Genomic DNA, 25,639 nt, shown 5'->3' on the forward strand with positions numbered 1-25,639 from the left:
AGGTACAGGAAGGCAGCTGTAACATGTCCCCAGGGCCTTCTCTTCTCCAGGCTGAACAAGTCCAACTTTCTCAGCCTGAATTCGTAGGAGAGGTGCTCCAGCACTATATATATCTACTGATATACCTATTTTTCATTCTCAGGAGCAAATTATTCTATAATTTAACTAATAAATCAGAGGATTTTAAAAGCTTGTATGAGTTTTTGGTTTGCTTTGAGGTTTTTTTCCCAGTTTGTTCAGAATCCCTCAACTGGTGTTTGACTGCAGAGTTCTTACTGGGAGTTCAATTTTCCTTTTCAATTGGCCAGGTTTAGAACTCATACGAGTTTGTCCCTCCTGTAGGAGCTAGAATTGATGCAGGATATTTTCAGAGCATTGAACTTAGATGATCACTCCAGTCCCATGCCCTGCTTTTTACCAGTGATCTCATTTGTGGAGACATGACTAGAAATACATTTTTGGTCTTTCAGGGGAAGAAAAGTTTGAGTTTATCCCCTCTTTCACCAGAGGCCACAGAATACATGACTGTGCAAAACGTTCAAATGCACTTAAATGGACATGCTGTCCATCTGGCTCTCCTGTTCTCTGTTAGCTCTGTGATGGAGTGCTGTGGCATACTTTATGGAGAATGACAAAGGAGGTACTCCCTGCTTTTGTACCTAAGCTGTTGAAGGGATCAAAATATTTAATGTTAACTCTCCCTTGCATTTCCCTCCTTAAGCTCTGCTCTTAAGAAATGGCTCATTAATTTGTTAGAGGCCTGGTGAGCAAGGAGGGGGTGGAAAGCCACCAGCAAATGAATTTGTTCTGGGTCGGGTCTTCTCACAGCAGTCAGAAGCCTGTTCTGAGCCTGCTCTTTCCCTCCTTGTTCTGTTGGGGAGATTAGGAGCTGGATGATAAGGAAGTTGTTATTACACAACAAGTTACTGTTGTGTAATATACTAGCTTGGGGGCTGCTCACACGCTGGCTGCTATATATAAAATCTCATCTTGATAGACATGAGAAGTTACCTAAGAAATTGTGGTAAGGGCTGCATAGCTTACATAGATTCCAAATTTAACGACCTCCTTCTTCCCAAAACAAGAGTTTAAATGTAGTTCCCTTCTTTCCTTTTCAAAGATCTGTGGATAGATCACAAGTTGACGGACAAAAAAAATATTATTAATACTTTGACCTCATAATTCAGCCTTGCTGCTAGATAGTAATTGGCAGGTTCCCTTTGTGCGGGCTTGGCAAGCACTGCTAGAGGAAAAGACATTTCATTACCTGCTTAGGAAGGAGAATATTGGTGTCATAACACTATCCATTGCTGGCCTTTTCTCTGGCTCACTTGTGAGGGCTCTTACAATGAACCATGAACATTTTATGACTTTGAAACTGGCAAGAGAATCACAGGATGACTGTGAAGTGTAAAGGTTTGCATTTGGTTCCTGCGGTAAGAAGGGACTGTGGATTTTTACATTACTGATACATATTTCAAATTGGCAGAGGAAGTGAGGATGAGCCTTTGAGGCTTCCAGCTTCAGGAATAGAAAGATAAATGGTAAACAGTTTGTCCTGAAATGCCTAATGATAAAATGGTATTTGTATGGAAACCTAACCTAAGTAGTAGTAATAATAATAATAATAATAATAATAAACATCCTGGAAGTAATCCTGAAGTTCAAACTTTCCTCTGCTTCTGATGGTTTGAGCTTATGTTCTAGTAGAATAAGGAAGCAAAACATATATCCCATTCTTAATACTTCTTTATGGCTAACTAGAAGGTTCTCTCTGTCCCATCAGGTAGTCCCTTCCCAAACAGCTGCCACGAAGCTTCGCCAGGACTCAGCGCTGGTGTCAGCGGGGCACAAGAGATGGACCTGTAGCATTTGTCTTTTGATGTAAGGATAGCCACAAAGGTTCATATGTCAGACTGCTCCTTCATGGTGGCAGCTTACTTTGGGTTTTTCTGATGCCTCCTCTGGCAGTTACTATTTGCCTTGCACTTACTAGATGTGTATGTTTAAACAATCTTGCCACATCCCACAAATGTATCACCTTTGCAGCTGCTTGTTCTCTTTAGTTTTCTTTCATACTGGCTCCCATGATTTGGGATCCTTATGGAGAATGGCAGTGGATTTCTTTGGCTTTTATAATGACTATTTCTACTTTTGGTCATCACATGGCTAAGGCAGTGCTATTTCCCCACTGATATAATCCAGTTTCTCTTTCCTAGGTAATACGTAGCTTGTTTTTAAAGAATCCCCATTACTACCTCCCTTTAACCAAGTTCCTGATGTGGGTAGTGTGTTGGCATCTTCATTTAAAACCAAACACTTCATCCTCCCCCAGTTTAGTCTTCATCATGCATTTTAGACTTCCACCATCTTATGTACGAGTATATATATTTGTTCTAGTTCCCTATTTTCCCTTGTCTTTTTTAAATGGGGCAATTCATTCAGACTTTATCCCCTCTGCATTTTGCCAGCACCTGTACTGTCCCCAGCTTGAGGCTGCAGAGATTTTATGACCTGGTCCACAGGTAATGCATCATCCGTGCTTTTGCACTTCCCTGTTGCCTTTCATTTAAAAACTGCTGGTGAAATCATATTTCTCTCTCTCATTTTATTATTTCTCCCCCCACCCAGTTTAAAGGTTTAACATATGTTTTTGGTTTGGTTTAGATGAACCTGCCTTCCCCTTTCTGGGCTCCCTCTATCTGAAATTCTACCCAGCTTGTCAGTAGCCCAAATGCTGCTGGGGCTTTTGGGCTGTGGTACAGTTTGGAAGTCCCAGCACTCACTGCAGGCTGTTTTCCCTGTGATTTTACCCTTGTTCAGCAGTTTTGGAGAGTAATGTGTTTGGGGAGGATCTGCCTCTTTGGCGCTGCTAACACATGGAGGGGGCAACTGCACTACAGTGCCAGGGGTTGCAGCCATGGGGCAAGAGGGAGTTTATGCCAGTGCTGAATAGCATAACCACACTAAATCCGTCCTGTGCCAGCTGTATCTTGGATTTGCAATGCTTTCCCAGTGAGGCTGTGGTTATTTAGTGTGCATGCTCAGTACAGCCACCTGCCCTGCCCTTGGCACCTGCGCCCTGAGTGGCATTGCTTGCCCTCTCACTCAGGTCCTCTTCTGCCCTTGAGATGCATTGGTTTGGGTATTTTTCCTACATTCAGCAGCATACAGGGGGAACAAAAAAAGGCTGCACTGCATTAAAAAAGGGAGGGGAGGAGTGAGGTGAGGTGAAAAAATGGAAAATAAAAGTGTGAAGGGGACTGCAAAAGCATAAGCTTTGGTGCAGTGTGTGCTGACGCACTGCATAGCATCAGATGAGGCACCGGCATGCGCAGAGGTGTCAGGAGTGCAAACTGGGCTGTGAGTCCTACAGAGGTTTCTTGTCATGTCATTCACAGCTAACCCTCCTGGACAGTATGGTCTCTCCAAACAAATGGGTGAATCCTTACTTGCTGTGTGGCTATCGGCAGCACCATCCAGGTATTCCCCAGAGGTGGTGTTGCAGGCAGGCTGCCTGTGGTGTTTGCAGTGATTAAGTGTTTCCCCCCATGCCCAGGCAAGGCAAAGCTCGTTTTGAAAACAAATAAGTCAAGCCCAGTGCTGCATTGTGTTGTGCTCATGCATTATCCTCCAGTGGCAGGCAGGAATGCTGCAGGTCTCAGGGTGTCAGGCGGCTGCCAGGAAGCAGCAGCTTACCCTTCCCTATGGGGTGGGAGCAAGGAGACTGGCTGCGCTGGGCGTCCCTGCCCTTCACTCTTTAAGACCGTGATAGCATGCCTTTGGGGCAGGGGTTGTTCTTTCTTTCCTCTGGGCTTTTCTTCCTTCACACAGCTTCCTCCACCCACCAGGAATGAGTGTGGTTGTTAGTGCTGCTGGCTGCCTGTTTCTAGCTGTGTGAAATGTAGACACCAACAGCTGACAGAATTTGGTGTGCAGGCAAAGATATAAAAGCAGAAATAGTGGGCTGATGGAAAGAGAGGAGGGGACATATGGAGGAGGAAGGTAAAAGTTAATGGAGAAGAGAAGAGCAAAGGGAAACTGATGCTTGAGGCAACCAACCAGTCAATTGATGGCCGGTAATATAAGTGAATGGCTAGGTAGAATAAATCAGGCAGATGGAAGAGGAGATGAGGCTGGCAGGGCATGTTGTTTTATTGCCCTCTGCATTTGCTTTCTGGTACATTTCACTTTTGCTAAAGATGCCTGTGTCAGTAGCAGAGTGCCTATGTGGATGCAGTGATGGGCGGTATATTGGCATGACGGGAGTAGAGCTGTTCTGCATGTATGAAACACCAGATAACTCTAAAAGGCTGTAGGATTTGGTTTGTAGCCTTCATTGTGGAGCCAATTTCATACCTCTCTCTGCTCCCCCTTCAGTTCCCCATCCCTTGGGATGAGAAGATTCTGCCCAGCTGCCCCTGCTAATTTTTTGGGGGGGAGGGGGGCGTTGGTGAGGAGAGATATGGGATTGGGGACAGGCTGGTCTGTGGGATCAGTGGGTCTCAGAGGGATGCGTTGGGATAGAAGCAGCCCTGGGAATAAGTAGGGGAAGACATCCCTGTGCTGCCTTACATCATGCCATCATGGTATAAAACCCCTTTGTCTGCAGGTCAGTCTGTGCAGCAGAATCATAGAATCATACAATAATTAGGGTTGGAAAGGACCTTAAGATCATCTAGTTCCTGCCCCCTGCCATGGGCAAGGACACCTCCCACTAAACTCTGTCACCCAAGGCTCAATCCAACCTGGCCTTGAGCACTGCCAGGGATGGAGCATTCACAGCTTCATTGGGCAACCCATTCCAGGGCCTCACCACCCTTACAGTAAAGAACTTCTTCCTTATGTCTAATCTAAACTTCCCCTCTTTAAGTTTAAACCAGTTACCCCTTGTCCTATCACTACAGTCCCTAATGAAGAGTCCATCTCCAGCATCCTTATAGGCCCCCTTCAGATACTGGAAGGCTGCTATAGGGTCTCCATGCAGCCTTCTCTTCTCCAGGCTGAACAGCCCCAACTTTCTCAGCCTGTCTTCATACGGGAGGTGCTCCAGTCCCCTGATCATCCTCGTGGCCTCCTCTGGACTTGTTCCATCAGTTCCATGTCCTTTTTATGGTGAGGACACCAGAACTGCACACAATACTCCAGGTGAGGTCTCACGAGAGCAGAGTAGAGGGGCAGGATCACCTCCTTCGACCTGCTGGTCACGCTCCTTTTGATGCAGCCCAGGATATGGTTGGCTTTCTGGGCTGCAAGCACACAGTGAAGCCAGCTCATGTTCATTTTCTCATCGACCAGCACCCCCAAGTCCTTCTCCCTAGGGCTGCTCTGAATCTCTTCTCTGCCCAACCTGTAGCTGTGCCTGGGATTGCTCCGACCCAGGTGTAGGACCTTGCACTTGGCATGGTTAAACTTCATGAGGTTGGCATCAGCCCACCTCACAAGCGTGTCAAGGTCCCTCTGGATGCCATTCCTTCCCTCCAGTGTACCAACCGAACCACACAGCTTGGTGTCATCGGCAAACTTGCTGAGGGTGCACTCAATCCCACTGTCCATGTCAGCGACAAAGATGTTGAACAAGACCGGTCCCAGCACTGATCCCTGAGGGACACCACTCGTTACTGGTCTCCAGCTGGACATTGAACTATTGACCACAACTCTTTGTGTGCGGCCATCCAGCCAGTTCTTTATTCACCGAGTGGTCCATCCATCCAATTGATGTCTCTCCAATTCAGAGACAAGGATGTTGTGTGGGACAGTGTCAAATGCTTTACACAAGTCCAAGTAGATGATGTCAGCTGTTCTACCCCTGTCCATCAGTTCCATAGCCCCATCATAGAAGGCCAGCAAATTGGTCAGGCAGGATTTCCCCTTAGTGAAGCCATGTTGGCTGTCACCAAGCACCTTGTTGATTTTCATGTGCCTTAGCATGCCTTCCAGGAGAATCTGCTCCAAGATTTTTCCAGGCACAGAGGTGAGACTGACTGGTCTGTAGTTCCCTGGGTCTTCCATTTTCCCCTTCTTGAAAATGGGGGTTATATTTCCCTTCTTCCAGTCATCAGGAAAAATCAGGGAAGAATCAGGGAGCTGACGGGGAGGGAGGGAAGCAGCAGGCTGTGGAGGGTGGGGGAGGGAAACTTCTGGTCAGGGTGTTACAAAACTCCAGTCAGCCCCTTTCCTAAATAGCTTTGTAGTGTTGTGGCTCTTGGAGGCATCGAGATTCATGGTGCTACAACCAAAAGCTATGGTGCCAATAGCATTGGCCAGTAGCAGTGTAAATGTGCAGGCAGAGCCCACTACAATGGCACCTGTGCCTGGAATCAAGCCCTGCACCTTTGGACTGTATTTTAAAGCTGCATTTTGTATCTTGGCTGTTAGGAAAAGGGAGCACATATCAAGGATACTGAGAAAACATCTCTGGCTGCAAAGACTTGTGTCACCTTCTGGGGGACTTGTCACAACGCCAGCTACAGCAACATCTTTGTCCGTCAGTCATGTTTCTGTTAGTAAGTCTAAACACTGAAACCCCAAGTGTGCCAGGAGGCACATTTAATATGCTTCTGGGCGGGCGGACACACACGACAGTGTCTCTTGTTTACAGGAGCAAATGATTAGATCTTTGCCAGACCATGCCCATTGCAGAGTTGCTTAAACAGATGTTTCTGGTGATAGTAAGGGACAGAATATGTTGAGGACGCCCAATAATAGTGAAGCTGGGCTTATGGTGGGCCAGCCTGTACTGACAGCAGAGGACTGCTTCAGAACATTTGTACTAATAAACTTTCTTTGTGCTATGCTTGTCTATCTGCTTTGTTCCCTTAAATGATGGCACATTTGTGGATAATTTCCTCTGCTGGTAAGCTACCCCCATCAAGTTGAAAGTTGTCTATTTTTAAAATGCCAGCTGCCTCTCACATAAAAAAGCCACTTCTGATGTACCGTTGCTTGCAATGCATTATTCAAAGTCCTTTTTAGACTCTCTCAGATAAAGAGCTTCATTAATATTTCAGCAGTCGCTGTGATTCTCTCCAAGGGGGCTCCATTCCTTTTCTCACTTGACACCCCTGTATTTTTGGGTGTAGCCAAGATGCTTGGATTTTGAGTTACCTTTGGTAGAGTGAGCTCATAATTTTCTGGAGGAAGTGAATCTTAAGAGAAAATTTGACCTTGAAATTGGTGCTAAGCAGATACCTGGAATACCCAGCCTCTTACACAGCCCTGGGAAACTGGAGCGGTTTGGGCTGGAGGGGCTACTTTTGTACAGTGAATGTCAACTGTTGTGCTCTGTCCATCACAGGGACTGATCTTTCTAGCTGTCTCTGCTAGCTTAGAGGGGAAACAAGAAAGGAGATTGGAAAAGGAGAATCAGAACAGGTTGGATTTTTTTGCTATAAGTAAAGATTTACTTAATAAGGTTTTCTTATTTAAATATTAGCTGCATTTGCATTGATTTCCAAACCATGCTGAGGGCTGTTTTCTTCCTTCTGTTAGGTACAAAATCTGTGGTAAGGCTGGGTTTGTGCAAATGTGCATAGTGATTTCCTCACTTGGGGTGGTGGTGGAAAATCAGTACCAGGCAGGTCTGGAAAAATTGCTTTTGGTTCTAAAGAAGAAAGGCTGAGACAAGAAGCACCAACCATTCTGCACTTGCTGCATAACAGCGGTTTTCTCAATTCATAGGGATTCTACTCCTTTCCATGCGATGCCACGATAAAAGATTCCATTGGCTTGATTGTGCATGACAGGTTTTGATGCTGGGAGATGGAGATCTAGTGATAGCTCTAGAGAGCTACATAATAATTTTAAAAGGTAGTTTCTTAATACATCAAGCAATTAAGTGTTTGAAGGGAAGACAAGCGTTCAAAGCTGTTGCTCAGCCATGAAACCAGAGCAAGAGTGATGATGCTTGCTAAAAATCAGTGCTGCAGTCGCCTGGGTGCACCAGAGCTATGGGCTGGAGTCTCCCCTGCAAATGGAGGCAGCACAGGGAGGGATGATGAAGAGATTGATCTAAGTAGAGTAGGGACCAGCAGCTGGTAAATAAAGCAACCACAAGCATCAAGGGGATTCAGGCAGTGGGTAACTGGACACTGTGTTGCCTGCCCATGGAGTGCCTGGTTTGCATGTGGGGCACTTCCTGCCCTGTAAGGCCTCCTGTCGGGACAGAGTGTAAGTGGAAGTCTGTGGCTTTGCTTCCAAAATACTGGAAGTGCTGTGAGCTGCAGTGGTTGAGCACCCAGAAACATGAATTCTTCTTTGCTGTTGAAGAAAATGATTCTGACCAGACTTGTTAAGGATGGTTTAATATTTCTCTTCTAAGTCAGCAGTAAAGTGATATTCTGGGCAAGAAATAAGTTTTAGGTTTTGAGGGTTTTGGTGGTTTTTTTTCTGTCGCTGCTGCTGTGCTTAAACCATAGTTCGTATTTGGTTATTCTATTGAGGGTGAAATAAAATTAACTTTTAGTTTTGTGAAGTAAATAATAATTTTAAAAAGTCCTGAACATGCTCTCCAAAAATGTGCGGGGGGGGGGGGCGGAGTGAGCGTTATTCCCTCAGGAGGGAAATAACAGTTGCTGCTCTCAGGAAACAAAGATTTCCCCCTCACCACCACCTTCACTGTAATCATTCATGACTTTCCCAGTGTAATTTGTTTAACATTTGGAAAAGGAGCCTAGCTTACAAGCTGTTCAGAAGGTACAGGAGAGAATGCTGCATGGTGCTGGGGAGATGGATGGGATACCAAAGCAACTCTGACCATAATACCGTGTCTTGGTGGGAAAGGTGGTGGGGTTGGCAGCAGACAATTCCATCAGCCTGGTAGGTCATGCAGACCCTGTGGGCTTGTGCTGCACAGTTGAGCATCTGAGCTGCAGGATGCTGGGTGGAGGGGTGCAAGCTTCAGTATTGATGTGTTGTTAATGGCAGACAGGGTGCACCCCTGCAGGCAGCACCTGAAGAGCGACCCCAGCATGTGGTAGCTGCACAGAGGCTGGCTGGCACAGCAGCTATCTGTGGGTACAGAGCTGGAGAAGGATGTGTGCCGCCTCTCCATCGCAGCCCCTTTGGCGCCTGCAGGAGATTATCATGTCACGCGCTTACAGGCTGACCTTAATCTTCCTAATACGAGATCGCCCTCCCTGAGAGGGACAATGAACAGCCCAGATTTTCCTGCTGATGGTAATGCAGTGACCAAACCCATAGCTTCAGGGAGGAAGTGTTCACAGGGTGCTGAGATGGTACTGAGATGTGGAGGATGGAAAGAGTGCCCTGGGGAAAACAGAGGAGAGGCGGGACTGTTTCCTACTTTCCTTGATGAGTGTCCACCAGGGCATTTGGGGTTAGCATTGTCTGATGAGAAGTTCCACCTTCTCAGGTTGATTTTCCTGGCCAAGAAACCTTTTCCCTATTACACTAGGACTCCCCAAGGCACTTCAGCTGGCTGCAGCTTGCTTTTTCAAATCACTGGAGTTCTCTGCTTTTTGTTCCATGTCCCAGGAGAGAGAGGAAGTGTCTCCCTCCTTTGTGTTCTGGCCTTGCTGCTGCTGCCTTTCCTTCAGCAAACTGGTAATTACAATTAAATGTCTGTTACCAGTCCCTGCTGTAAGTGTGTAAGAAGTGGCTTGCTTTTGCAACGGCTACAGAAGGGTCCCGGCCCAAGGGATTTGTCTGACCAGTGTTTGGAGCTGTTGCTCTCATCTGAAGTTAACACTCATTATTTTACCTGACTAGTGGCTGCTGGAGAAATTGGGGCCATTGTTTCTGAGGACCAGCAGGTGTAAGAGCAGATGCTCAAACAAAATAGATGGGTGCTTGGTTCCATCCGATCTTGCAAATGGCTTAGCTTGGAAAGCATGAGTGAAATTTGTTGTAAAAGCTCTTAAAATTTGCTATTAGTAAGTCTTTTTTTCAACATAGGAGGCGAGAGCTGTGTGCAGGAGAGGGGGGAAAGCCAATGACTAAAAAGCAGAACACGAGTTCAAAGCATCTGGAGAGATGTTTGATCTAGTGCCTTAGTGGATCAGTTAGCACATGAAGAAGCCTTTTCGTAGCTTTAGCCACTTCTTCTCAAAGTTGTGTGTTTTCTGGAAATGTCCTTCAACAGTCAGTATTGGTGCTTGTTAACTCCACACAGATTTGGAAGTTTTAGATTTTTATAAAGGGACAAAGGTGTTAAGATTCTTGTGGTGAGATACATTGATCTCTTACTCCTGTCCATTTTCCTTTCCTTCTTCCGAGTTAGTTCTGAAGAAAGTCTCCAAGATTCTGTTGCTCAGTCCCTCTCCCAGTGGGAGGAAGACTTTCTGCAAGCCTCCCGACTCTTATTTGCTCAGAAAGGGACCAGGAGATGTACAGAAAAGCTGGTTTGGTTGGTGGACAGCCAACAAACACTCACACAAATTGGTGCTACTGATAGAGTGAGCCACTGCTAGAAGTGACTCAGAGGAGTTGGCTAATGCATCCTGCAGCCACAAAGAAGTGTACAGAGCAAAATGTTGTTGTCAGCAGAACATCCGATGGTGCAGTAGGTAAACTTGTTTTTAATGGAAACTGGTAAGTGAGGCTTGGAAAAGTGTCAGGTGTAGCCGTCTAGGTAGAAATTGAATGCAGTATTCTTGGACTCTTGTAAGACTGTAATGCTTATTTAAGAGAGTAGAAAGTTAATTTGTTAATTAAATGTTCTGTCAGCTTGCTTCTCAGTGCCAGCTTGTCTGAGTCACCACTTATCAGCCCAGCCCTCCTTCCTACAAGTGTCACAAGCTTAAATTTTTACCACAGCCTAATCTACATGTACTGGAAACTGAACTCTGCTCATTTAAACCTATGCAAATGTAACTGTTGCCTGTAGCATACCCAGTGTGGTTAAAATTACCTCTTTTGTGGGAAGCATGTCAGAATTGTTGAGTTTGCTTGGATTTTCTTCTGGGAACAAGCATTGTACTGCTGATGGTACTGCATAAATGCTGTTGGGTTGTATCAGTGGACAGGCAGATAAGGAGAGTATCATAGAATCATAGAATGGTTAGAGTTGGAAAGGACCTTACGATCATCTAGTTCCAACTCCCCTGCCATGGGCAGGGGCACCACTAGTGTCCCAAGACACTAGACCATATCTATCCTAAACTTCCCCTGTTTATGTTTTAACCCGTTACCCCTTGTCCTATCACTAAAGTCCCTAATGATGAGTCCCTCTCCAGTACCTTATAGGCCCCCTTCAGATACTGGAAGGCTGCTATGAGGTCTCTACACAGCCTTCTCCAGGCTGAGCACCATGGTTTGGCGTGTCTGTAGGAGCACTAAGGAACTGAACCGCTGCTGTGCAAAGTGGAGAGATAGCATACTGCAAGTGCCTATAGCACAGTGTCTACATTTGCTGCTGGGTTATTGTGTCCTTGCCCTGGAGCTGTGGGTTTTGTCAGACATCAGTGCAGTTCAGTGCAGCTGCAGCCTCTTCACAGCCAAGTGTTTGGTGGAGGTCCCAGCAGGGCAGGCTTAAGGGAGACTCAAGAATGTACTTCAGAGCAATGAGAAAAAACATGAAGCACCTGTTGTGCTGCCTCCTGCCTGGACAAATGTCTGCTCTTAAATCTGGCTCTTTGGGAGGCTGCCACTTTGGATCTGAGCTCTCCCAGCTCCAGGATACCTGCGAGAGGGAGCTTTTGCTCAGAGTGCTGGCATTGCTCCTTGCTTGTGCAGGGGATAAAGAGGGAGGCCTTTTGATTCTGAAGCTGCACAAGGCGAGAGGCTTTTGCAGAAGGATGCTGAGAAGACCCTTCCCTTCTGATGCCCATCCTGGTGGGAACTGGGAGGCTTAGTGCCATCCAGAGGTGTCAGCACTGCTGCAGGCAGGACCTTGTCCACTGCTCTTGCCAGCTCTTGGACTCTTGCAGAAGCGAAGCCCTGCTCATTTGCCTTTTTGATAGCAGGTGAGGTGCTAAGCAAGTATGTGCACTGCTGATTTACAGCCCTTACAAGAGCATCTGCAAAAGACTGCACATAATTTTGTTAAACTCTTCATAGTTGCCTCAATAAAAGAGTCAACTGTTGCAAGGTTCTTCAAAACAAGAAAGTGAGGCTTTCCGGCTGGCTTTTCAGCAATGCCTTAAAGGGCATGTTTCACCAGTGCAGCACAAAATGGCTCTTTCTGGCTAAGTACAGTGACAGTGCTATTACTACATAGTAAATTAGGTCTTGGGCCTGAAATTAGCTATCTGGGCTCTTTAACACTATTAATAGGAGAGATTCAAAGGCTCCTTTCCCCTTTTTCTGCATTTTATCTCCCTCACTCTCCTTTTCTTGCTTTTAGATCTGAAATAATTTAAAATTGCCCCAGATGGACATTCTGGGCACAATTATCTGAAACTTCCTAAACGTGGGCAGCATAAAGAATATCTCCTTGTGCTTCTGCTCATTTGTCTAGTGGGAGTGAAGAGTGAAATTCTTGGCCAGGCTTTGCCAACACTGTCCTGTGTCTGTTTATTTTGTGTCTTGTGGAATCTTCACCTTCCACATGTGCCTTGTGCTCATGAGGGGACAGCTCACCATCCTGGCTGAGCTGAGGTCTCATACTGAGATGGGCTGGGAAAGCCAGTTCACCTGTCGCTATACCAAGGACTCTGCAAGCTGGTCGGCTGTGCAGAGATCTTGAATGAACTGCCTTGTACCTTCTCTCAGCAGCACCTCTCAGCCTACAGTGGCCAGAAAGAGCTGGCTGTGACACTGTGCAGGGCAAGGCTCATTTTCCGTGGCTGTATCAGATGTTGGGTTTTATGGTCTTTTTTTGGCTCCTGCCCTCCTCTGGATGCTCAACTGAGAGCAGTGTTTGCTTGGGGGCGTGTTCTGTATCTGTTTCTCACCTTCTTCTATAACAAGTTTCTTCATTTTGCGAGCATGTGTTGCTCGTTAGCAATTCCAGTTAACCTAGAGAGCCTCGGACACTGATTGTGCGACTGCTGATGTCTCTGTGTTTTGCTGGTTCTCCGGAGAACCACTAATTGCAGTGGATGATTTTCTCCAGGCATTGAGCTCATCTGTTGAGATGACGGCAGTGCCACTGTACAGGCTCCTGCCTACAGCACTTTGCATCACATGCCTTTTGGAAAATGTGGTTCCTTGATTGTGGTGGTAGGGGACTGACTGCCTTCGAAAGCTGCATGAATGTCTAGCTGGAAAGTACAATTTACCCTCAGTGCTCTTTTCTGCAAAACCATACTCCCTAGAATAATTTGTCCTCATATGACTAGTGCCGTTAACTTTAATGGCTTGCATAATCAAACTGTCACATTATCCTGTCCCTCACTGTATTTTACTTTGCTTCTTGTTCTCATCCAAGCCTCCAAGGAACAGTTTGTGCTGTTTTGGCTGAGGACAGACCCGTGCTGGTTGACACTGAAATGCACAGACACCACTCCTCCTGGCCATTTGGCCACCTTGGAAGCAAAGATAGTGGGTTTATTAATTTGCCCTAAACATGTTTTACATTATAAATAATGTCAGAGTTTGTGTTTCTGTTTCAGGCACTGTCAGCGTCAGTAAGAAATAAGGATTGAGACCAGTAAAGGATTTGCAATGCGCACCCAGCACTGGGGAATAACGTGAGCGCTGGCCTTAGTCCAGGAGAAATGTGACCCAGTAAACTTCTTAAGAGACTGTTCAATCGCTCTCTTTATTATGCAGGAGCATGCAGGCTGTATACAGGATGAACAGCATTTTCTCAACTGCTGCCAAAGGAAACATTTTCTATGCTGTGTATAGTCATTTTCTCCACTTTGGTGTCTTGACTGGCAGCAGAAGAGAGCTGCTTCTCACCTTTTCATGGAGGTTATTTGTAATGGTGCAGCTTAACTGAAGCGAGGCACAGAGGACCCTTCACAAGCAGTTTGCTTCCTTCAAACCTAAGCACAACTCAGTTGGTCCATGTATTTGCTGAGGAATCCACCACCTTGCTGTTGCCATAAAGATCAGGAGCAAAATAATATAGGAAAAAGTTATTTTGGAAGAAAAGCACCATAGACAGTGGGTAGCTGGATGGGAACAACAGTGTGGTTGCTTGGCTGTGGGTGAGGTGAGATGGCCTGGCACCCGGGGGCTGTGGCCTCCTCTTGTAGCTGTGGGCTGTAGCATGCAACTCCTGCAGGCTCCCTCACCAATGCTCCTTGGCTCCCACCACCTCCTGGGTGACAGGGGCAGCACTCAGACACCCCTGATCATACTTTACTTCCACTTGTGACTTACCCATCCTTACCATCCCCTGCCAGCATGCAACAGCAGGAGGAGGAGGAGACCTTCCTCTGTTTCCCCAGACACTCAGGCTGCTTACAGAAGGATGTGAGGCTTCCTCCTCCACAGCAGCACTGTGGTGACCAAGCACAGGCCTTGAGCCGCTGGACATGAGCGGCCTGCAGCGGGTCAAGCCATTGCACAGGGCTGTAGGATGTGTGGGGTGGCGTTCCCCACTATACACTGGCACACTCATTAAGTAATTCCTTTCACTCCCTTTCATTGCAGTTGCTCTACAGCAGATGATCCAGCGTTGGCTGCTATGTGTGAAAAGTGCTGTCTCTGAGAATCAGTGTTACTGCTTGACACCTGCAATGATGAAGCAACCAAACAAAAATCCTCAGTAATGTCAGGAATAGCGCACTGTCTCCAGGTGTTTTTTTTTAACGCCTCTAGGCTTTTCGCTAGCTTTTGCCCTTCCCAGTGGTTTATTACTTTCCCAAAATAGGTTTCCTAGGAAAAAAATTTCCATTAGATTCATTCTGAAGCCAGAGTGACAGGCTGTTTATTTATTTAATTGGTTTTATGTTCCAACCAACACATTAATCTTCTCTGTGTTTGATTTTTGAGCAAGCAAAGCTAAGAGAAGGGGGAATGAATACCAGAGATGTGGGGGTTTCTTTTTCATGTTTTATCAGTGCTTTCTTTAAATAACAAGCATAATTAAGCATACTTTTCTCATTGCAGCCTCTATAAATGTGGTGCCTAAAGAACATGAATTGGGCATGAGCGTAGTTTACTGTCCCTGTGCAGCCCATCATTTGCTTTAGAAAAATAATTCTCACGTTTACTTATTTTTTTATCTCAATATATTTATCTTTTGCAACTTAGCACATTGACTCTTAATGATTTTCCTGGCATTCTGACAGCCTGAGCTTCCCCAGTACTTGATCTTATTTTTCTGCGAAGCTTCTAAAACTGCATTAGAGGTTTTTTCTTACTTTTTAAATCTAAATTTATTTTTTATGCTTTGTAGGCCACAGTGTTCACAGTTGTATGTACACCCCATCTGCACACAAAATGAGAATGAAATATGCAGGGTTCATTAGTCAGATGTGGTGAATGGCTTGAAATGTTTAATTAAAGAGAAAACACAAAAGGCCCAGTGAATCAGATGTTCACAGAGTAATAGAGGTGGGGGGAAAAGCTTTATGAGTAGTAATGCTGTTTGAAATGTGGGCTCCCTTTTTTGCTCACAGTTAGTTCCCACTCACATCTTTCTGTAAGAATGATCAGCCAATAAAACATATGACATCCCCAACTTTTTATTTCTCATGGAAATTCTGCTGTGTTGATTCTCTTGCCTTGAAGGTAAACTTTTGGTCCTCAGTCTGTTTTTGTAGAGTCCAGGCATTTCTGGACTCTACAATGTACCTTTGTTTAGGACTGAAATGCCCAAATCTTTCCCAGCAATGGCAAGGCCCTTTTGTTTTAGAACTGAAGCTTTGAAAAGTCTACTCTCCCTTAGGAAAAGTCTATTCCCACTTACTTTTTATGAACTAGCTTTCATAGCCAAACTTGCGATACCCTTGCTAGTCAGCACTTGCAAGATCAAAACAAGTACAGAGATAGAAAGTGCTTTATTTCTCTTGCTGTTGCTGTAAAATGTTGGTGTATTTTTAAACCTTTCCTGACGATTCATGCGTCTTTGTGAGCTTCTCATCAGTAAAGAAGCTGAACAGAATAGAGGTTATTTCAGCTAATTACAGGGTGACATTATGGCTTGAAATGAAGGATAAGGAATGAACAAGCACTTTTGAGTGCTCTGCCCATATTCCATTTTGTGCAGGCATGCTAATAGCTGTATCGGTTAGTATATTTTTAAGGCTGTGTTCAGTCTTAATAGGGTGATGTTTGTCTGTGGGCCTCCCTCTTATTCTGTTTGCAGCCAGTGTATTTCTGACAATGCCTGCACTGTCTCTGTGCCGTGAGTCAAATGGACGACTTGTAAAGGGAACTGAGATGTTATACTGGCTTGTCACTGATGCTCTTCATTTGTATGCTGCTCAGGGGGCCAAGCCACTGAGGAAGAGACGTGCCAGAATGCTTTCCTTACAGGAGTCTCTGCCCTCTTTAATTTTCCCTTGCACTACTTAACCTCATGATCCATTCTTTTTCAAGGTGTAGCTGTTTCTGCATCACAGAGCTTGGCTTTAGATGATGAAATAGGTAGGATGCACAGTACCTATAAACCAGTCAGTTGTTTTGAGCTGTTTTATTTTTTGCTGTGAAACACAGCATTAGGAAACAGAAAACTGCATTGAGAACATCTGGTGCCTGCCCTCTTCCTGGCTGCGCAGGGGGATTCATGTGTGCAGAGGAATGAGAAGTATAATGTGGGTGCATATAATGGCCTGTGCAGAGCTGCTTCTGAGCAGCTTCAGCTTTTCAGGGAATGGCACATGCTTTTGGAAACTCATGAATGAAAAGGTCCCAAACTGCTGTTCTTCTAAATTAAAAGAGTTAATTTTGCTCTGAATCCAAGTGGCTGCATATTTGAGACTTGTTTTGCTAGTACAGTATGTTTCTCCTAAAATGATGCAGTGATGCATTCTCAGTGGTGATGAGGTAATGTGTAGATCAAGTGCGGAGTCCTTGCCTGCTCTGCTGCTTACAATAGTGGCAGCCCACAGGGCAAAGGAAAGACATTTTAACAATATGATGTTATTTTGCTTCTGAATTCTTGAATACCTGCTTGTGAAAAGTCTTCTGGCTTTGTTCTGTGGTTTCCTGGAAAGTGAAGGGTACTTTTTTACATGCTGTCATCCTAGCTTTAACTGCAGCAGTTTCAAAGTCTGTTATGTGATGCTCCCGTTTTTGGAACTGCTGGTGCAGTATGCAGCCATTGTGGGAGAGACTAGCCGCCCTTAGGTAATACCTTTGTGGAGCAGGGTCCAGGCAACCACACTGGCAGGGGCCAGGCAACTGCTGCTGATCTCCCAGCAGCCTGTGATTAGTGTAAAGTTTAATGACACCAACTTTCTGCAATGCAAGTCATCCCCACCGGTGAGAGAAAGGTCTGACTGTTTCAGTCTTATCTCCAGCCTGTGCTGCTGTCCACATGCTGGTGTGATTTTTCTCTCCTCTGTCCTTCCTGCAGCTCCCTTTGTGCCCCCTGCCCTTGAAGACTCCTGTGTAAAAGCCAGATCAAACAGACACCCTGGAAGGAAAATGCAGAGCAGAGGAAAGGCAATTTTGGTGAGGGTTGCAGGTCACACGTCAGGTCAAATCAGTCCCCAGTGGAGACAGCAAAAAAAATGTAACGTTGCAAAAGTAAGTGCAGTTTGCTGAGGCAAAGTCCATGGTTGGTTTTGATTGCTTCTGGGTCATCTGCATGGCTACCTGCAAACCCTCTCTGCACTTAAACTCATCTGGTGCCAAACTCTTTCAAGTGAGGAGAATGAAGATTAGGAGCAGGTTGCTGGACGTTGGCCAGGGCAGTATCTGAATGTTTGTGTGAGCCACGTTGGGAACAGTACAAAGTTGCTCCTACCTTGGTATCCCAGGGAACGCCATGACAAGAATGAAGATGCCCATTTCTTGTACTGTACTATTAATTTTCTTTGAAGCTCTCATTGTCTGCCTTCCTGCTCTGGAAGGTGTAGATCTAATTCTAGACTTAGACAATCACAGGTCAAGGCAAGGTCAGTAAAAACTCCTAAGTATATTCCTAAAAAACCCTGGTTTTACAGTCCCACTTCCCTGGTCCTTTCAATGTGTACCTGGGAGCATTCTTCCAGAGTCTCACCAGCTTTTGATATACTGGGTGCTTCAGGGTACTGATTATGTTGCTGCCGGTATTAGGAAGAGAGAAATTTCTTCTTGAAATGCATTTTGGACGAAAACTCTGTAACCAAAATAAAGTCCAAACAAATGCAGCAAATAAATGTATCCCATACCCACACTGAACAGACACATGTGGAGGCCCATGTCTTCCCAGGCTGTGAATGAATATAAGTGGTTCCTAATTTCAAAACAAAGGTGGCTATAAGGGGAAAAATAAACGCTGTTACGATTAGAAAACTATTCATTTATTGTATCCTAGCAGGGATGCAGATCCTATGTGCAAATCTTGAATAATGATGCAATATTCTCACCAACTACTACCCTGTAACTTTCATTGCCTCTTTGCATCATGACAATAAGCGAAATCCTGTTGCTCTTTTCCTTCATCAGTGATGGATGCAGGAAAAGAAACTTAAAGGAAGCCACATCAATGCAGGTGGGCAAGGTAAAAATAGTGGGTGTCTTTGGTCCCTGATTCATTTGGAACTGAGTATCAGAAAGAGATGTCACAGCATCCTCAAAACAGAGTAGGGTGATCTGTTGAGGTCCCAAAACACTGTTGTTTCCACGCACTATAGATTTATTCTTGTACTGAAAGTCACCGTGTCAGTGGAATTTTCTTACATAGTTAGGAGGAAGATCATCACCTTCAACCCTGAGAGAAAATTAATTTCTTCAGCAGCAATTCCCGTTTTTGTGTGCACTGCATACCAAGGGGATGAGGAATATTCATGGATTTTATGTGCCTAAGCAGAACACAGTCTGCAACTGGAAATGTCACTTCTTGTAAAGTAATTTTATGTGCTGGTGGTTTGATGTTTTTCATTATAAATTTTCATTTGAAATTAAATTCTTCTTGGCCCCTCTGCTTATTGGGATTTGGGTTGATGGGCAATTTCTCGCAAATCTGTGCATCATCTCTGTTATGCGTCTTCCTTTTCTGCTTCTCCCAACATGCAAATTAATGGTGAGAAGAGAGCATGACTCAAATTGTTATTTGTTAGGCCTTCTGGTTTTCTGTCATAGGAATTTTGCTATTTCAAAGCTAAATCTTTCAACCACAACTAAGCATGTGCAAAACTGATAAACAGGTAAAGCGATCACACTGCTTCATGAGTCCCAGTAATAGACCAACAGATGTGGTCTGTGGTAGTGGCTAAGCAAAGTCTGTGAATTAACTACATTTCAGTCAAGTGAAGTGTAGCTTGGGGTTGCTCTGAGACAAATGTTTGAGTAAAAGGTCAGCTCTGTTCTGCAACATTTTCAGCAGGCTTGGAAGACATGTTGGAACTAAATAGGCAGCTTTCCCCAGAATGCTCTCCTGAACTGCAAGTTTTCAAGACCCTTAAAGGTGATCTCACCGCTTCTTTCTAGTACTTCAACTTCTGACTAGACTGAGCCTCTGATGCAGATGTCAGCATGTTCATAATTACTATGGCAATGTCCTTGAGTGCAACATCTCCAGTCAGATAAATCTGTACAAGTTGAGTATAGCAAAGTGCTGTTTCAACCCTACTATCGGTTTCTTCTGGCTGATTTAACATTTGTTCCCAAAGTCAATTCCAGTACAATAATTTTTTTCCCTTTTTTCTTCTTTTTCTTTCCCTTTCTCTATTCCTCTCTCCTGAAGCCATTTCAGGGAAGAGAAGTCACATAAATTGTATTAGGATCTGAAAGACACAGCTGAATATTCATTCAGTTATTTTCCAGTTGATACTCTGTGTCATTTTTGGCAGAAATCTTTTCCACAGCCTCACCTATGGCAGGAGAAGAGATACCTGAATTCACTTTGTTTGGGATGTTTGCATTTAAAAGTTTGCCTTTCTTCCCCTCTAGAGCTAGCTGAGCTGTCTGCCTGGCTACAGAAATCCTGCTGTAATATATCTGTTGGCATTATTACACTGAAACCCAGGAAAGTGTCTTTGTGTTTTTGTGATAATGTTCTTCTGTTATGAAGAAATTTTGCCAGAGTCAACCCATCTTCTATTGCCATATGAAGTTTCAGAATAATAACATCTGCTGACTCCCAAATATTTGGACTTCTCTAAGTAGAAGAAATTATCTCTGTGCTCCACAGTAGGGGGATTGTGTATGCCTTCCTCACCCTCCTGGCCCTAAGGGGGCTGGAATGAATGCTGCGGTATAAGAAAGCAACTGCTGATCTCTTGTACCATGTGAAAGACCCATGAGCTGTGGGACTGCACTGCCCTGGCTTTGTAATGTTTTCCAGAGAGGCCATGCCCCACCAGGAGAAAATGCAGTGAAAATGAGCAGACCCCAAACCTGAAACGTAATCTGAAACATTATGTTTTTCTTACTTGCAAGAAGCTAGGCCTGATGGTTCAGTGAGGATATAACATGAACTGTAACTCCTTCGCTCGTACCCTAAGTTATGTTTTGGGGGCTGGGGGAAAGGCTCTAGAGCTAGGGCTAAAGGCATAACTAAAACTATGCTGACATCCCATACAAACTAACAGCAGTAATAACTCCGAAGCATATTGGGATGCTGTGCTCCATTATGTAGTAAAGGGTATAGCCAAAATCTTTTGATAAGGCTAAAATCCATCTAAGACATCAGGTACCAGTGCTGTAGAGCATCTTCTCTTTGTGGCTGGCTGCAGTTATCAGGGAATAACTAGTATAAGCCTGGGTTTCTGGGTAAGGTGCAGTGTACACAAGTAGATATTGTGGTGCATACATACGGTTCTTACTGCACTATTTGTACAATAAATGTGGTGATTTGTACATCCCATGTGGTTCTTACTGTACTATTTGTACAATAAATGTGGTGATTCCAGGCAGGCCCTGAGATAGCCAGCCAGCACAGAGTACACGCCTATCACAGTTTGCCTTATCCCAAAGTAGGCTCTGACCATAAGCATTTCTTTCCATTGACTCTACTGGGGGATGAGAGTGCTATGTAGCTGAAATTTCTCTTGTTCTGCTAAACGTCTGTCAGTTGAATCCTGTCCTTAGTAAAAGGCATTTCCCTCTCATGATGTTGACTAGATAGCACAGACCATTTGGTTTTTTTTCCTTAATTTTTCGTATTCATGAGGTACTAGATGCATGTAAACTTCACTGGGGTTTGTTGTAGCTCTTACAGTTATAGTGTTATTGTAGCTCCTAGTGCTTACAGTTGTAAAGCTAAGATTCATAGAAAACTAGGAAAAAAATGGGTTTAAGGGGGAATGCCAGGAGGTTATCAAGTTCTTATCCCTGCTCCTGGCTATGATCAGCAATACTTCAGTCATTCATCACTGGCATTAATCTACCCTGTGTTTGGAGAACTCTGCACAAAAGCTATTACTGTGCTTTATTGTCTTTATATTTAGTTTTTATAATGTTTGAACTGAGTCATTCTTGCTCCAGTTTCAGCCCATTATTCCTTATCTGCCGTGGTTATGGAGAACAGATTATTCTATTTACTTTAGTAGCATGTTTCTATGTACATAGAAATCCATTATCACCCTGCCCATAGCATTTTCTTCTCTAGATGAAAACAACACAGTTTTCTTTAACCTCTCCTGACAAGTCGTATTTTCTAGATATCTTTCTTGTTCTTTGACCTCTCTTCATCTGGTCCCCATATGGTTTTTTTTTTAAATCACTTGATGCAGGAGATAGTACTGGGGCACTAGGAAGCAGAGCAGGGCAGAAGGATGACCTACATTGTAGGTGATGTATGCTCCTGTTTATACATCCCAGTGTGTTCAGTTTTTGTAACAGTATGACTTCACTGAGTCACTCACCTTACACTCTGCTCTGTTCCAAATCTTCCTCTGAAGAGCTGTTGTCAGAACACTTTTCCCCAACCTCTATTTGTACAGTTGGTTGTTTCTGGGTATGTGAAATAATGGTACTCTTAGCCATGTTGAATTTCAAAGCATGCCTTCGAATGATGAAATAATCTCATATAATCTTGTCTTCAGACATAATTGCTTTCCCTCCAGACTTGTGTGCTGCAAATTTTAATAAGCATGTCCTTTACTTATTCCTCTCCTTTACTAATGTCGGTGTGGACTAGAACCAAGAGCAAGAGAAAAAGGGGTAACTTGCCATGTCTTTCTGATTTTACAGTGGCCCATTAATGACACTTGTATGAGTCCTCCATTTGTTGCATTAAGACTGTTCTTCCTTGATTGCTTACAAGAATGTCTGTGGATTCAGCATCCAAAGCAGTGTGGCTTTAGGGGTTAAAAAAAAAAAAAAGCAAAAATATTTTTGTACAGAGGGATTTGGAGCTTTCCTGTGGAAGTGAAAACTCATGGGATGCTGATGTACTAGCTTTCTCTTCAGTTTGACTACAGTCAAGTTGCAGCAGTGAATAGCTGTGCAAAATGATGTTGACGTAAGTACAGGCTCCTCACTTGAAAATCTTAATTTCACATAAAAATCGTGCAGTGAAACATAAATTAATCATAAATGTAAGCATTTTGGAAGCTGCTAAATAGCAAATACTGGTATGGTTACAATCCTGGCTCTGAATGTTCACAAACATGCAACTAGATGCTGACATTTGGGAACATTTTTTGGCCAGGTTGGATGGGGCTTTGAGCAACCTGGTCTAGTGGAAGGTGGGGGGCCCCCATGGCAGGGAGCTGGAACTAGATGATTTTTAAGGTCCCTTCCAACCATAACCATTCTGCAATTGTATGGTTCAATGAACATTGGCATTGCAAGTGCCCACGTTAAATGTCCCCATAGACTTGAAAGCTGATACATTTCATAGACTGAAGGTAAATGTAGGTCCAAATACTATATATCCCCAAATCCCTTGCCAATGCGTGGGGTTTACAGGAAGTACTTTTCGTAGTGGTTTTGCACTTCTTTATGCATGTCTTAGATGCGACAGCTGGTGAGAATGGAGATAGCGTGTATGGCACTGACAAATGCTCAAGCTGAAATAATCCTGAAAAAGAGAGTCCTTGTGCCACTTTGTCTTTGGGTTTCTGATGATAATAGCAGATGTCTGCAGGGATGGAAGATGCAGGCTCCTGCTGTGAAAGACTGTAATAATGAGAAGCATTTGATGAGCTCGCTCTGTTTCATTCATACTAATGAGTTGATACTTTAAGGATACAAGTAATTACAGCAACTTTGATCAGATTTAGTTTAGGTGCAACTGGAACTGATTCCAAGAGAGGCAGCTTGTGTGGACTGAAAAGTAACTAAGATGTGATACAGCTGGGAGCATAATCTTCCTGTCTTTATTTCTCATTCCTTCTCCATCTCTGTTTCCCCATCTACTTAGCACTGATTTTATGTGAAGTATCTCCTTAGAATTTACTTGCTCTGCAGTCTTTAAATTTTAAGGTTATATGGCATCATTTTGGCTGCATGATTATCCGAAGTATAGGGAAAGCAGTTTGGTTGTCATGGATGAGTCTCACACTGTTGTTCTGGCAGAGTTGAACAGAAAAACCACCTGCTTATTGCTGCAAACTGTGTGTGCCTGATTGCCTGTTTCTGGCTGCTCTGGAAGAAACATGGGTGTCCTGTACAGGATGAGAAATGCAGTGGCTGGGGCTATTGCTGTGTTCACAACAGCTGATTGGGGCTGGTGGACTGGAACACTTCCAGGGAAAGGGTACTGATACCAAAGTATCTTCACACATTGCTGCTAATCATGGGAAGGAAAATGCCTGAGGGAAGGACAAAACCGTGTAAACAACTCTGAGATGGAAAGACATACAGCAGCCCTTTTGGTTGCTTTGACCAAGGGTAGACCAGCAGGAGGTCTGTAGCAGTTGCTTCCTCCAGGTCAAGGAAAATATTTTAGGAGCAAACTCCCCTTGCTTTATTTTGCTTTTCATTCTTGTGAAACATTGGGGATTGAAGAATAAAATGGGCAGCAGTTATTGTTTTATGGCCAGTGCCCCTAGGAAGTGGGTGCAGCCTGGTAGCTGTGCTTGTTGCCGTCCTATGGAAACTGCAGGCAAGGGAACGCTGCAGGCAGAAGGTGCTCTGCCATCTCCGAGCTCTGGCTCCACTTTCTGTGAATGATCCCCCACATCTGTAGTGAGTTGACATAACATCCCTTTCCCCTGCTGTAAGGTCTTGCCATGAGTTTTCTTCATCAAGGACTGGGTATCACTGTGCTACCTGCTGTCAGCCAAGCATGACTGCTGGGACAGGAGGCTGGAGGAGCAGAAATGGGCCACTGCTTGGGGAGGGCAGACCGGTCCTTGCATGCCAGTCAGCAATTAAATGGTCACTGTGAAATGGAGGCGGGCAGGAGTAGGTAATTTTTGGAGAGCTGCTGGTGAATGTGTCAGGGAGCTGTGTACCTTCACACTGCCCTGGCAGCAGCGGCAGCCCTGGCGTGAGAACCGTGCTATAATTAGCTGGTGGCAATCAGCAGCAGCTTGCTTCTGTCACAGGGGTTCAGACCATCTGAAGCAGTAAATAGGCAGAGCTGTGGGGATTTTCCTTTAATGACTGTAAGTATTTTCCCAGTGCCAAAACCAGCTGGCTTTATTTACCTGGATTTCAGACTAGTTTGTGGCTTTATTTTTGTAATTCAGCAGTAGATTGGTCTTTGCTTTCCCTGCGTAAATTGCAGGAGATGTGTTGAAGCATTAAGAGGCCTTATTGATGTTTTGGTGCAGCCCCTTCAATTTATGGTAATCTTTCAGCTAATTAAAAGACTTCACTGATTGGAATATATGCAGATCCCTTTCTGAAGATGGTCTCAGTGCATTCCTTTAACCCATGCCTTACCGTGTTAGTCTGCTCTGCTTGAACCACTTGGGAATCATAGAATGGTTTGGTTGGAAGGGACCTTCAAGCTCACCTAGTTCCAACTGCCCTGCCATGGGCAGGGACACCTTCCACTAGACCAGGTTGCTCAAAGCCCTGTCCAACCTGGCCTTGAACACTTCCAGGGATGGGGCAACCACAGCTTCTCTGGGCAACCTGTGCCAGTGCCTCAACACCCTCACAGGGAAGAATTTTTTCCTAGTATAGGAACCTGTACGAGGCTGGAAGCTCCTTTTTCACGGAAGGCATTTTCTTTATGTAATAAGATCCTGAGTCATTTTGAGCTAAGATTTCTTTCAGCACTGGTGGATGGGCAAAACTGTGTACCCACCAACTCTTTGACTTGCACCATTTACCTGAGCCTGTTTTCTGGAGAAGAGATCATGACAGTGTACGCCACCAAATGTTTTTGCAGGAGCTAAAGCTAGGGGAGGAGTATACTGCATCCTATTCACTCTTTATTTACAACATGGCAGTCCAGCACATCAGAATTTGTACCCCAAAGACATGGGTCTTTGTGGGTGCAGTTAACTTGGATGGTTTGGTACCTGCCTGTCATGGTTTAAGCCCAGCCAGCAGCTATGTACCACACAGCCAGTCTCTCACTCCTTCCTGGAGGAGAATCAGAAAAAAAGTAAAATTCAGAGGTTGAGATAAGAACAGTTTAATTAAATTATGACAATAATGATGAAAGGAAAAAAAGAACAATAAAGCCCAATAAACACAAGTGACACACAATACAATTGCTCATCACCCACTGACTGATGCCCATCCCATCCCTGGGCAGCTGCCTGACAAGTCCCCCCAGTTTCTA

At 44.6% G+C, this 25,639-nt stretch overlaps 1 protein-coding gene across 1 annotated transcript in view; it reads left to right on the plus strand.

Annotated features, from left to right (window-relative positions):
• TSPAN7 (tetraspanin 7) overlaps nt 1-25,639 on the plus strand; it is a 92,168-nt gene that overhangs the window by 16,162 nt on the left and 50,367 nt on the right. The window lies entirely within an intron of this gene.

Source organism: Pezoporus occidentalis, unplaced genomic scaffold (genome assembly GCF_034315485.1).
Source record: "Pezoporus occidentalis ecotype Australia unplaced genomic scaffold, CSIRO_AGI_Poc_V1 ctg261, whole genome shotgun sequence".
Lineage (NCBI taxonomy): Eukaryota > Metazoa > Chordata > Aves > Psittaciformes > Psittacidae > Pezoporus > Pezoporus occidentalis.